The 13,615-nt window shown below is 40.4% G+C and overlaps 1 protein-coding gene across 5 annotated transcripts in view; it reads right to left on the bottom strand.

Moving 5' to 3' along the window:
• RAB27B (RAB27B, member RAS oncogene family) overlaps positions 1–13,615 on the bottom strand; it is a 180,025-nt gene that overhangs the window by 54,790 nt on the left and 111,620 nt on the right. For 2 of the 5 annotated variants that reach the window (XM_042239483.1, XM_012103738.3), the window contains exon 1: positions 13,094–13,324. The exons of 2 other annotated variants lie outside the window; for them this stretch is intronic. The gene's annotated coding sequence lies outside the window, so the exon portion shown is untranslated. Of the gene's footprint in view, positions 1–10,386; positions 10,534–13,093; positions 13,325–13,615 lie in introns of those variants that run through there. One more of the 5 variants, XM_060405295.1, reaches the window with a different exon arrangement.

The raw sequence follows: 13,615 nt of genomic DNA, 5'->3' as shown, positions 1-13,615 counted from the left end.
ACAAAGAGTCGGACGCAAATGAGCAACAGAACTGAACTGAGCCTAGCCTATTGACATGTTCTCAGTGGACATTTTTTTTTTTACATTATCGTGTAAGCTTTGATGGACTTGATAATGCCATGATATACTGTCATGCTAAAAATTATGTGAAAATATCTATATAAATTTCCTTTGAAACATAAAGCTTTATAGAACTCTTTTCCTGAAAAAAAAAAAAAACTTCAAAAACCTCAAGTCCTTATTGAAGAGACTAGAAATTATTTCAATGTATTTGTTTACATGTTCTAAAAGTTCTGCAAAGAAAAATCCATAGAATATTTCTAAAACCGTCAGCAGTTATCTGACACAGGTTTTCCATATAGTAGAATAAATAAGAAACTGCTTACGTATTACCGCTTACAAATAAGAGAGTAAACCAGTCTCATTGCAGTTTTCTAAATTTTCTAAAACTGACTTAATTATTTGGGAAATAAGCCAAGTACAGACAGAAAACCGGACTAAAATTTCCCATGATGAACTTATTAATTTTACTTTAAGGCTACTTCTGCCATAAAAATCTTCTGTAATCTGATATTTAATCTTTCTTGTTACTTGACAGTGCTTCCAAATATTTTTATGTGGCAAACACTGGATGCAGTTTTGCTTACTATGATCCATAAGGTGTGTTTCTGTCTCTTAGAAAATCAAGCAGTTATCTCTTTGTGTGTGTGTGTGTGTGTGTGTGTGTGTGTGTGTGCGCCCAGTCGTACTTGACTCTTTTTGATCCCATGAGCCGTCACCTGCCAAGCTCCTCTATCCACGAACTTCTCCAGGCAAGAGTGCTGGAATGGTTTGCCATTTCCTACTCCAAGGGATCTTCCTGGGGTAGGATCTTCCAGGGATCAAACTGGCGTCTCCTACATTGGCTGCTGGATTCTTTACCACTGCGCCACCTGGAAAGTCCTGTTGTGTTATCATTGTGGTATCTCCTTGTGGTACCTGTGAATTGTCGAAATCCTCAGTTTTGAACCACTCTATATTTTTACGCTGGCAGGCTGGAAAGTGAACTGAATAGTAGATGGGTATTTATTTCTGAAGGCAGCAAATCAGAGGATAGTAGTGGTGTTAAGGATTATTCTAAAATTACCAAGATGCAAACAACCAAGAAATCTTTTGCTGTCTTTAAGGTTGGCTATTTATTTTGCCTTTGTGGATCTGGAGCTCTTTAGAGAAACTACAGGTTTTATGAACCCACCTCTTATATTAGCAGTTGGCTGAGATTAGCTAAGAAAAAAATGCCACCGTTCCTGTTGGAAAAATACTCAAGGCAGTTACTGTTAACCTGCAGACTAACCAGTGTCTGACGGTTTATCAACTGAGTTTATTTACATTCACTTGTCAGGTTCACCCAGAAGACAGGAAACTAAGAACTTACTGTTAAGGATACACAGGGAAGTGTTTCAAACAGTTTGGTGATCAAGCCTCAAACTGTATGAAAGGACCAATTTCCTTTCCAAGGGTGGGGCCTCTTCCTTTCCAAGAGGCTCTACAGAAAGGCATCCTTTCTTCAAAAGGACCATATTTTCAAAACTAGGGATTTGAATATCTGTTTAACCCAGAGTCTGCCCTAGTAATGGAAGGTTTTAAATGGCAGTTGCTCCAGGAATTCTGGGCCAGGGTGTCACCATCCACATAGGCTACATTAGCTTTTACTGATAAAGTTATTTTCGCTCCAAATTGTTGCCCTATAACTTTGTTCTTAAGTCTGGAATGTCTAACAGTAGGCATGCCTTTGGATTTTTGCTACATGTGAAAAAGCAACCATGGTTACTTGGAAGAGTGATTCATTATCTGTTTTCAGTCATAGCTACTTTAGCATAAATTAATTCCCCGAAATGATTGGTTAGTAAGCCATTGATTTCCCAGCTTGAAAGCAACACGCTGGTACTAGCCCTGTAGAAAAGTATCAAAAGAGATCAAAGTGGGCTCTGAGAGAAAATCAGGCTCTGAGATAAAGTTCTGAGAGAGATCCATTTTACTCATAACCTGTACTAAAAAGAAAATTCTTTGTTCCACCTTCAATAAATGACAAGGAAAAAAGATACAAGGAAACAATCTTCCCTCCCTGATAAAAGACACATAAAATTATTTGCCTAGACAGAATTTTAGGGGCCGTAGGGAATGTGGCTCGGAGGTTAAAGCATCCGCCTCCAATGCGGGAGACCCGGGCTCGATCCCTGGGTCAGGAAGATCCCCTGGAGAAGGAAATGGCAATCCACTCCAGTATTCTTGCCTGGAGACTCCCATGGACAGAGAAGCCTAGTAGGTTACAGTCCATGGAGTCACAAAGAGTCGGACACAACTGAGCGACTTCACCTCACCTTAGGGAATATTCGGCCTTATAAAAACTTCATTATTTCCAATTACACAAGAGAAGCTGAGGATATATCATGTCTACAAAAGTTTACAGGAAAGCACCTCTGTTTCTTCCTTAATAAAGGTTCATGATAAAACCTACTATTGTTATGGATTTACTTATAGACCCCATTGCTATCATATGAACATAGTTCTGGAAACTCACTCCTGGAATGGATATCATAAAAATATTCACTCTCGTTAATTCTAACACCAGTTCATTTAAGATCCAGTTAAACAGGAATATTTTCTGAGTAATCAGAGTTAAGTGATATAAAAAAGTTTACTAAGTGCAATAAACAAACAAGAATATATTATTCAAGATTTAGTATATTCAGACTTTTCTTAATTAGTACAGTATTTAAAATATATTCTCAGTATCTAGGGGTGCTAAAAAATTCATCAGGCCAAGAGAAAGGCCCTAAATAGATCAAAAACTTTTATTTTTGCCTGTATACACCCCTTTCACTGGGACTCTGTGATTTAGAGTTGACCTTCCTATTGCTTGGGTCACTCAGTTCAGGCTTGTCTTTAAATTGTGCCTGGGGCCAATTTTGGCAATCATGTTAAAAGAAACTAGGTTTATAAAGATTATGGCTAGAATGGGAAAATGTTTGTTTAACTTCTTTCATCCCCTTCATACTCTGACATATAGCCTATATTCACTAATACAGGCTGAAATCTCAACAAGTAACATGTAAAAATTATTCCAAATAGGAAGCAGTTGTAAGAGAATGCAGAATTTGTAAAACTGCACCCTTTAAAATCAAAATTATCAAACTTCTCAATTTCTTCCACAATGGCCTGAACTTGAAAATTGGTTCGTTCAGTGGATACATTCTGCAGCTGCTGCTGTTTCAAAGCTGAAAATAAGGATGCCTGTTATCCGTCTCTAATCCAAGATTAAACACCAATGCAAGTTTTCACCCTTGACAATCCTGCCAAAAAGTCAAAATTTATAGTGACCTATAAATGTTCATCATAAGTTATACAAAGCATTATTTGCAGTGATATTTGTCTTTTCTTCATGTTTATTGCTATACTACCACACAAGTGGAGAAGGCAAGTGGGAGTGCCCAAACCAAGACATCTGTGTTCCTAATGCTAGCTTACCTAAACTGAAAGCTCAAACAAGAAAGACACTGATATTTCCCAAGAGAAAATATGAAATATTGATGAATTGACAGAAAGGGATAATCTAGAAGATTCACAGTTGGGTAACAGCTTGTAAATAATGTAAGTAACCAAATGCTAGAGAACAAAAAGGACTATAGTCAACATGGTTTTAATTAGAAATCTTGACTGGGGTATGTGTAGACATGGATTATGTGTCTAACTCATAGCTGAGTCATGGAAATGTTGTTTAGAAGTCTTCTTTCTCTATCTATAATAATCAGAACACAGATAACTGAGCTATTGGCATATTATGAGAAGGCTTTATAAAAAAACACATTTGTTCTGAACTAGATGCCTGAAATGATGCATCCGTAACAAAGACGACCTTCAACACCTGCAGAGAAAGAACAGAGAGAATGTCTCAACAGGACAAGTAGTCATGCGGGAGCTTCTCAGGCTGATTATCTAATAATCAGAAATAGTCGCGATGGAGAGTGAGAGGCAGTCAGATGGTTGTATAAGGAATGTTCTTAAATGTAGCAACATATTTCCCAAACTGTTTCGAACAATGAACTGGAAAGAGTATTAACATGGGGATGGACAAGGCCTGGGGAAGAGGAAGTGGGAGACAGAGACTAATTCGCCTTAAACTTGGTCAGTGGACACACATTTACAAGTCAATTAGGTAACAGTATCTTACATGGGTTGGAAATTTCAAAAGTAATCCTTACTAGATAATTATCCTTTAATTCTTTTAGAACGTCGAGATACGTTGTGTTACGCTTTGGTAAGCAGATCCTGAGAGTAGAAGTGCCATAAATTCAGACGCAGCAGAGCTGGAACAAAGCTATTGAGTGCAATAAAGGGAACAGCAGTTAATTTGTTCTTCAAGTAACATGCGCTGGGCATCAGTTATTGAAGCATGATATTCATGAGCCAAAATCAATAGATTCAATCACTTGAGCACTCTGCTCAGTCTTTTGTTTGATGGTACCAGAACACATTCCTAACCGAGCTATGACATGTCAGTTTTCACAAATGGGGCTGGGAGAGAACATGGGTGAACAGAATCCTAGGGCACAGAAATATTTAAAGTGGTTGTCCCACAGACAGGGATAAATGATGCCCGATTCATAAGTAAGAGCTAAAGGCATATTTAATATATGCTCCCAATTTAATAATAATAGCAATTAACATGATTATATATAACCTTACATTTCCCCTAAGTCCTTCCAGAATGTAAATAGCCTTATCAGCCAAAGCCGATCGGTGCTGACAGAAATAGGAAGAAAATTGTGACTCCTATCTTATGGCCGCTAAACCTCCCTCTTCCCAGAGCCTCCTTCAGAGGTGGCATTTTGGTGATCACTTGCAGACCAGCACTTCCCAGTTACTATTATCAGTCTGACCTCTCCTAGAAGGTTTAGATTCCTGGAGGCGTTTTCCTGATAAATCCAGTTGAGCCACTATAGGTGCCTGAAAGCACCTGGTCGTCTTCTCCAACGTGCTTTACTTTTTTTACACCTAATCTCAATTCTGGGAACCGTTCATTCATCTAAAGCCTCCTAATGGTTGAGACCATAAAACTTTCTGTTTTCTCCTACAGTTGGTCAATGCCATTCATTAATTATTTCTCTGATCTGACTTCTCTTCTCCAACCTTAACCATCTTTTGAGCTAATTTCAGACCATTTGTATGTCCCACTTCTAACTGCTCTCTCTACAGCTTTAGCCCCCTTACGTTATATCTTCCTCTATATTACCACAATACTGTGTTCAAACCACTAACAAACTTTACCAGGTTATACTCAAATTATCTGCTCATGGATCTTCCTCAACAGATTCTAAGCTCTTCAAGAGCAGGAACTATGTCTTACACATCCTTTCGATCTAATGATTAAATATGCTGCTGACACAAAAACAGCACATATGAGTATTTCTAATAAACAATTCAGATATGTCAAAATTATACCAGAAACTAAGTTGCTATTATTAGTTTTAACATGGTAGGCAGCTCTCTTTATTATAATTAATAATTTTTAATTTCAACTTTAACATGACTCAGTTCAGTTCAGTCTCTCAGTCGTGTCCGACTCTTTGCGACCCCATGAATCGCCTCCCAGCAACTTGGCATTTTCTCTAAAGTTTATACTCTGCAGGTAGAGTTTGTGTTCTCCAAAGGATGTCAAGAATTCTTGGATTTTTATTTTCATGTTTTGGATCAAGTGACAGTACGCTATAACCTCTTTATGGCAGGAAAGACTAAAAAGCAGTGAACTATTTTTTAACCCTCTTATTTCAATTTCTACACACTTAAAGAACATAATTCCTGAAAAATAAGACAAAAATGTTTCTACTGGTAATAAAACATGATGAAACAGAATACATGTCTTTCTTTAAGTATATAGTTAACATTTATGAAACCTTGAAACTTACACTTTTAAATTAGCTTCCTGTTCTCAAGGTGCCAAGCCTATTTCCTTGCTGCTGCTGCTGCTGCTAAGTCACTTCAGTCATGTCCGACTCTGTGCGACCCCATAGATGGCAGCCCACCAGGCTCCCCCGATCCTGGGATTCTCCAGGCAAGAACACTGGAGTGGGTTGCCATTTCCGTCCCCTTAGGTGTCTGCATAGTCACTATACTAATTTTAAGAATCTGCTACTCTGGATGAATTGCAGCATATCTCAGTCTTTATTCCACTAAAATCATCCTAATCCAACTCCTTCCAGAATGTAAAGGATAGGAAAAGAGTTTCAGGTCCCATGGGCCTCACTTATGAGCTAACTTTAAAAGTCAAAGTGTACTTGGCGAGCGTGAAATTCCAGAATGAGCTGGAGCCATAAAAACCGCACTTGATTTGCAAAGCATGTTGGGGACCAGAGAGAAGAGCATTACAGCTCAAAGGAAATTCATCTTCATCACAACTCAGCTATTATCACAGAGCCGTTTCACAGAGAAAACCACACCATGAAACTCAAAGACCTCCCCCACCTCGCACCGGAAACAGATGCTCGCCAGGCTTACCAAGTCTGCAGAGTAGGGCAAGCCTGCAGTGGGTGAAACCATCCCCGTTAGAGGGCAAAACACACGCAGGACATGGGCCTCACCTTCCATTTCTCATCTCGCTCTTACTTTTGTCTAAGCATACTCTTTGCAATCTTAAACGGGATGAGTTCTCACCAAATGTGTAAACTTCTGGGGTGGGAAGAGGGCACCTCCATTAGGAGACTATTCAGGAGCAGTACTAATAATAATGAGTTCTATATTCTACCTTTTGTCTCCTTTGTTTTTCTAGTAGCTAAGTGAAAAAATTATCATCTAACAAGGGGAGTTGGGGAAATTGCAGTGTTTAGGTCAGTTTCAAAATGACTAGCACCTGAAGATGGCTTAGCGCAGTCCTGAGAAAAGAGCAAACCCAAAGTTGCTCATTCCATTTTATTGCTACTATGCAGTCTTCGTCAACTAGCATCCTATATATATTTTTTAATTTTTAAATTTTTATATGATTTTTTAAAGTCATTTTCCAGTTAGAGTTATTGCAAAATATTGGCTCTATTCCCCATGTTGTATGATACATCCTTGAAACCATCTTTCAGCCAGTAGTTTGTACCTCCCACTCCGCAATCCTTGTACTGCCCTTCCCCCAACGCATAACCACTGGTTTGTTCTCTATAACTGTGTGTCTGCTTCTTTTTGTTTTATTCACTAGTTTTCTTTGACATGACAGGTTAGTTAGTTAGTTGTTCAGTTGTGTCTGACTCTTTGCAATCCCATGGACTATAGCCCGCCAGGCACCTCTGTCCATGGAATTTCCCAGGCAAGAATAGTGGAGTGGGTTGCCATTCCCTTCTCCAGGGCATCTTCCTAAACCAGGGGTCAAACCTGGGTCTCCTGCATTGCAGGAAGTTTTTACCACTAGGGAAACAGCATTTTAGATTTCACATTTAAGTGATATGATACAGTATTTATCTTTCTTTGACTTATTTTACTTAGTATAATGCCTTCAAGTCCATCCATGCTGGTGCAGATGGCAAAATTTTGTTCTTTTTTATGGCTGAGTAGTATTCAGTGTGGGCTTCCCCAGTGGTTCAGCAGTAAAGAATCTGCCTGCAATACAGGAAGATCAGGAGACTCGAATTATATCCCCGGGTCAGGAAGATCCCTGGAGGAGGGCATGGCAACCCACTCCACTATTCTTGCCTTGAGAATTTCATGGACAGAGGATCCTGGTGGGCTATAGTCCATAGGGTCACAAACAGCTGGACACACCTGCAGTGACTGAGCACAGTATTCCAGTGTGTGTGTGTGTGTGTGCGTGTGTGTGTGTGTGTACCACGTCTTCTTAGCATCTCATTTCTAACATAAAATTAAAGAGTAGGGTTTTGTCATATCATGCATTTATTTGAATTTGTTTCTACATGTTTTTAACCCTTAGTTGTAAATACCAGGATATTTTCACTAAAGTGATTTTCTCCTAGGATACATTTTACAGTGTTTTTTGTATTGTTTCTCATAGAATCATTCACCTCCAAGCTCCGAGAGGCAGCCTTTGATAACTGGCATTGCCAACCTTGAAATGATTAAGATCAAAGTTTGAATGAGGGAAGGACGGGGCCGAGACGGGGTGTGATAGTTTCTGCCTGTTTAGTTGTTTTGTTCACTCAAAAAAAAAAAATTAAGAAATTAGCAAATTAGATGCATTGCTCCAATGCTTCCCAGCATTTGGAAAAAAGATTTCAGAAAATCCAAGGTCTAAGTCAGCTCAAGGAGGCACCTTGGGTGAATATAAGAAAGCTCCCGATCTTGGAAAAGGCTTCTACTATTTTAGGCAATAAGAGAGGCCAGGTTTTCTGTTCCTTCTTTGAAAAATCTAGTTTCATTCTATACTTTTTTTAAAAATATTTTCACATATCCAGAAACATATATCAACAAGGCATTGTTTATGAAAATGGTATATTTTGAATCACAGCCCATGAGAGCTGAGCAACTCTTTTAACAAGCTTCTCAGACTCTGAGGACCTTGCCTACGTTTGACTGGACAAATGTCACACAGACCCATTTTGCCTTTTCTAATTATTTTTGTTCTGGTATATCCCTCAGGTCAGATTTAACACACAGTTTCACTTTTCTGAGCAAGTTAAGAAGAGAGCAACAAGAAAACAAATCGGGTTGACCCCAAGTTCACTATAATTGACAATAAATTTATGGGTTACAGAAAGAAAGCTAAAATAAAATCTTGAATATTTTCTTAAGCCTCTTAAAAAGAAATTTGCCCTCTTTTATAGAATTTGTCTGTTTCTTTTTCTCTCTGTGTACATTGCGCATATATACTTATACATATATATATATACATACACATCTATATCTATGAATATCTAAACTCATACGCATAAATACATCTATAATTCTGAATATCTATCTATCTGGATACATAGGTACATAAATAAAAGAGAGGAAAGAAACAAGGGAAAAAGGAAGGTAAGGAACTAAACAGGAAGCAAGAGTTGCAGGTTACCCAGGTCTAGAGCTAGACAATAGGGATATTAAACTAATCAGTCTATTCCTTTCGTTGTACAAGAGAAAACTGTGCCTTAAGGAAACTAAATGCCATACTCAGAGCTTTACAGCTCAGCACCAGTATAATTTGATTAATGATGGGCTTCTTAAAGGTTTGATTTAAATCCCACCAATTTATACCTATATCTGCCTTTTCTAAAATTGTTCCCCAAATTATGTGAATCTTGATATCTTTGAATATAGTTTTACCTACTAAAAAATGTTGCTCCTGCATTTCTGAATATTAGACATCTGGTTTCTATGGCAGCTACAATTGCTATATATGCGTGTGTGCAAGCTCAACTGCTTAGTCGTGTCTGACCCTCTGCAACCCCATGGACTGTAGCCCGCCAGGCTCCTCTGTCCATGGGATTTCCCAGGCAAGAATACTGGAGTGGGTTGCCATTTCCTCCTCCAGGCAACTGCCATATACTATGATGTTATTTACTTTACTTTGATGCTATGTTCTACAACTGTATAAACTAAATTTTCACTGTTATCTCATAATATGTGATCTACAAAATCTATCAAATATCAAACAAATTGTGTTCTTTCTTGGGTTTGTAGGATTACAGTTTTGAAAAAGAGGTTGAAGGTCACCTGGCTCAGCTTCTCAGTACAGACAATTCTCTATAACAAATAAGTCATGGAGTGGACGTCTTAGTTTTCTCAGATAGACCTTATCCCGTCTTTGCAATGACTTGCCAGGTGGGCTTCCCTTGTGGCTCAGCTGGTAAAGAATCCACCCGCAACACGGGAGACCTGAGTTCAATCCCTGGGTTGGGAAGATCCCCTGGAGATGGGAAAGGCTACCCACTCCAGTATTCTGGCCTGGAGAGTTCCATGGACTGTATAGTCCATGGGGTTGCACAGAGTCGGCCACGACTGAGTGACTTACACTTACTTCACCCAGGTGGTCTCTCCAGCCTCACTCTGTGCCCCTCTCCAGCCTGCTTTCCTGTCTCTTCAGTCCCTAGGCTGTGTCGGATTCTTTGCGACCCCACGGACTGCAGCACGCCAGGCTTCCCTGTCCTTCACCATCTCCCAGAGTTTGCTCAAACTCATGTCCATCAAGTCGGTGATGCCATCCAACCATCTCATCCTCTGTTGCCCCCCCTTCTCCTGCCTTCTATCTTTCCCAGCATCAGGGTCTTTTCCAATGAGTTGGCTCTTCTCATCAGGTGGCCAAAGTACTGGAAATTCAGCTTCTTTTCAACAGACAATATCTAAACGATAGTGTCGCCTTCTTTCACTCAGAATAAAAATCAAAAGCCAACATGCTTGCTTTCAAAACCCTCTGTGACCTGCCCCAGTACGAACCTGCCCCCAGGGACACAGACAGCCTTCCTTGCCACTCCTGGAAGTTGCCAGGCAAACTCTTGCATGTTGATCCTTCAATCTAGACAGCTCTTCCTCCTTGTAACCACATGGCTCACTCCCGAGCTTCCATTAGACCAACATTCAAATGTCACCTTCTCAGTTAGGCTTTCCCTGGGCACCTGATCTAAAGTTTCAACACTGACTGGGCGTGTCACTGGCACTGTTTGTCCCTTCTCCACTTTACATTCTCGTCTAGCACTTATCTCCAAAGTATCACAGATCTAACTTGCACATCCATTTATTCTCTAAAGTAAAAGGCAAGTTCTCTGGAGTCCAGGCACTTTTGTGCGTTTGGCCCACTTCTGTTCACACAGAACCCAGAATAAGGATTGACACTATTAATAAATATTTGTTTAAGAAGTGAAACAAGAAATGTAAGTTCTTTTTTTCAACTACACTCACCAGTTGTTTACTTAGAAAAGACAAGTTATTTAAAATTTTTTGGCTATGTGTTAAACAGCAGTTTATTTTCATTACTGATAATCCAGACATGTTTCCTTCATTTAAGGAGGGCTTATGAGAGAAGGTTAATATTTAAAGAATATGAATAATGATTGCAAAGGGAGTGAAACAAGTTTAGTAATACTCTCAACTCCATTTATGGGGTTTACAATTGGTTTTCATTATGCTTCATGGTGTAGCTACTTCCTACTACTAGGGAATAAATGTCAGCTCCATTATACGCTTAATAATGAGTGAAAAATTATACCCCTTTAGCCACCAACTCCAAAAAGTGACTTACCCTTCATGGGAAACACCTAGTTTGTCCTGTCTGTTTTTACAGTAATTGTTTTCCTGTCTCTCAAAACTGCAATTACTTGCTTAAGAGCAGAACCAAGGTTGGTTAACCTACCTTGATGAATCAACTCAAGAAACTGAGTTAATTGTGAGCTGAGCGTTATGTGAATAGTTGGTCTATGTTTCATGCTGTCCTGATCTGGAAGACCAAAAATCTAACCAAAAATCTCCCAGGCTGAAGGTGGGAAAACAGCAGATTTCTGTTTGAACCACCTGGGGTTTTTGATGGCTTCTATCTTTCCAGAAGTACAGTTAAATATAATGAAAAGCAGTTCAGAAACCAGTAGATAATTTTAATATAAGCTGGTGTGCCAAGGAGCTGAGCAGATCAATTATATTAGAGTTACCTTCCCTATCAGGTAGTCAGATTCCTATTCCAGAAATGGCCTATGAGAGAGCTGTGGTTTGCTTACATTTGACAGATACCCTTTGATTCCTTCTTGGCATCTTTGAGAACAGGCTTGTCCAGTTTCATTGGCAAGGTTTTGTTCTTTAGAAAGCAAAGATGGCAACATTTATGGGAGGCCACTGTCAGTTCTTAGGCAGAAAAGCCTCCTTAACATTAAACTATCTGCCAAGATCATCTTGTTTTGGTCATTCCTAAAATCCCCTCTTGCCTTCAAGAAGGACTGATTCCCTCCAGGTAGAGGATCAATGATGGGAAACTGTGAGAAATAAGTATATGGGGGAACAGCACAAGGCAGGTATGGCTCTCACTTACTACAATTTGGACTTTACAGTAGCTTGAAAATTCAATAAACTGAAATGCCTGAGGCTATACTGCTGAAGTTAACTTTTCTAACTTCAAATTTAGAACTCTATAACTGGGCACATAAAACATATATATAGATATCTGTTTATTTATCTATAATATTACTGAAGATGTGTGCATGTAACTGAATATTGAGAACAGTACATCTTTGAAACAGACTAAAAATCCATAACTATTATTATGTTCAATAATAATTTTGTTGCTAAGAACTCTGAAACTGCATGTTGTTGACTTTCTCTTAATAAGGTGCTGATACACAACTGGAATCATACATTTCCTTAATTTTAGGTCTCAAAATAAAAAGCAGTAAAATGGTAACCAGCGTGTAACAGCTAGTAGCAAGTGTGATGACTGACCAAACTCAGCCTTTTCCTAGAAATAGAGGCTCCAGCTTCTGCTTAGGGACATTCCACCAGATTCAATAGCTTTCAGATAATGAGATAATGTTGCACAGAATTGGGAACTCTTGGAAGCTCATTTATTGTGACCAGTTGAACAAACACACGTGTACACACCCTTCTAGGACTGCAATACCCGGATCACAATTCTGAAAGAGCAGGTTTAAAAAAAAGAAAAAAAAAAAAAAAAACTATCAGACAGACTTGATTTCTCTGGGGCTATTTCACCTGAGGACGGACAGTCCCTTGTCTCGCCTCACGAAATGACTTCTCCTTAAATGAACCTCGAAACACGATGATGATGAAGAACTGTTATTTCGGTTGTCTTTGAGATACAGATGGAAGGAAACTGACATTGCTAAGGCAGGTTCTTTTTTTTTTTTTTTTCAAAATCCCAACCAGCTGTTTGATCGGCGAGGACCAAAACAAAGACAGACACCAGCCAGTTTTCTGACGACATCCGCGCCCCCACCACGCCTGCACGAATCCCGGGTGGAAGCCGCCGATCCAGGGCGCTCACACCCCGAACCCCGCTCCAGACCCGGGGTCCCTCGCCGCCGGCCTACATCTCCCCATCCACGTCTCACTTCCTTTTCGCAGGCGAGCCGCTCAGGAAACCCCCCCGAGTGGGTGGGAACACATTCCAGCAATAACAGCCTGGCTGGCCGCCCCAACTCACCAGCCTGCGAAGTTTTCCTTGGCGAGAGGTGTCGGGTTTCAGAGGTTTCCTTCCCCCTTCCCCAAGCCCTGGAACTCCTGGACACCAGCCTCGGCCCGGGGTCTGCCTTCCAGGGCGACGGTCCCGGGCACCGCTCCGATTTTTTTTTTCCCCCCAACCTGTGGCTCTGGATCGCTCCAACAGCTGGCGGGTCCCCAGCCCCTGCCCGTCGGGACTGCAAGCGGCAGGACTGGAAGCACCACCCCCAAGTCCGCCGAGCCCCGGGATCTGCAAGGGCTCGTGTGTGACGAAGGCGTGTCTCCCAGTCCTAAGGCGGACGTGCGGGGCGCACCTCCGGCTAATCTTGCTGGTGACTCAAAGGCGCTCGGTTTCTGCTCCGAGTTCTCGGCTCTGTGGGTCTCCAAGCCCCAGCAGCCAGCTCATTTTGAGTCCTTGATTTTTCGGTGTTTTTTTGGATTTCTCTTTTCCAAAGAGTCCCTGGGCACTGTGAGAACGGCTTCCAGGGCACTGCATTTTCTCCTC

The sequence above is a fragment of the Ovis aries genome, chromosome 23 (genome assembly GCF_016772045.2).
Source record: "Ovis aries strain OAR_USU_Benz2616 breed Rambouillet chromosome 23, ARS-UI_Ramb_v3.0, whole genome shotgun sequence".
Lineage (NCBI taxonomy): Eukaryota > Metazoa > Chordata > Mammalia > Artiodactyla > Bovidae > Ovis > Ovis aries.
The sequence above is the reverse complement of the archived record's forward strand: the minus strand, read 5'-3'. Positions and strand labels throughout refer to the sequence as shown.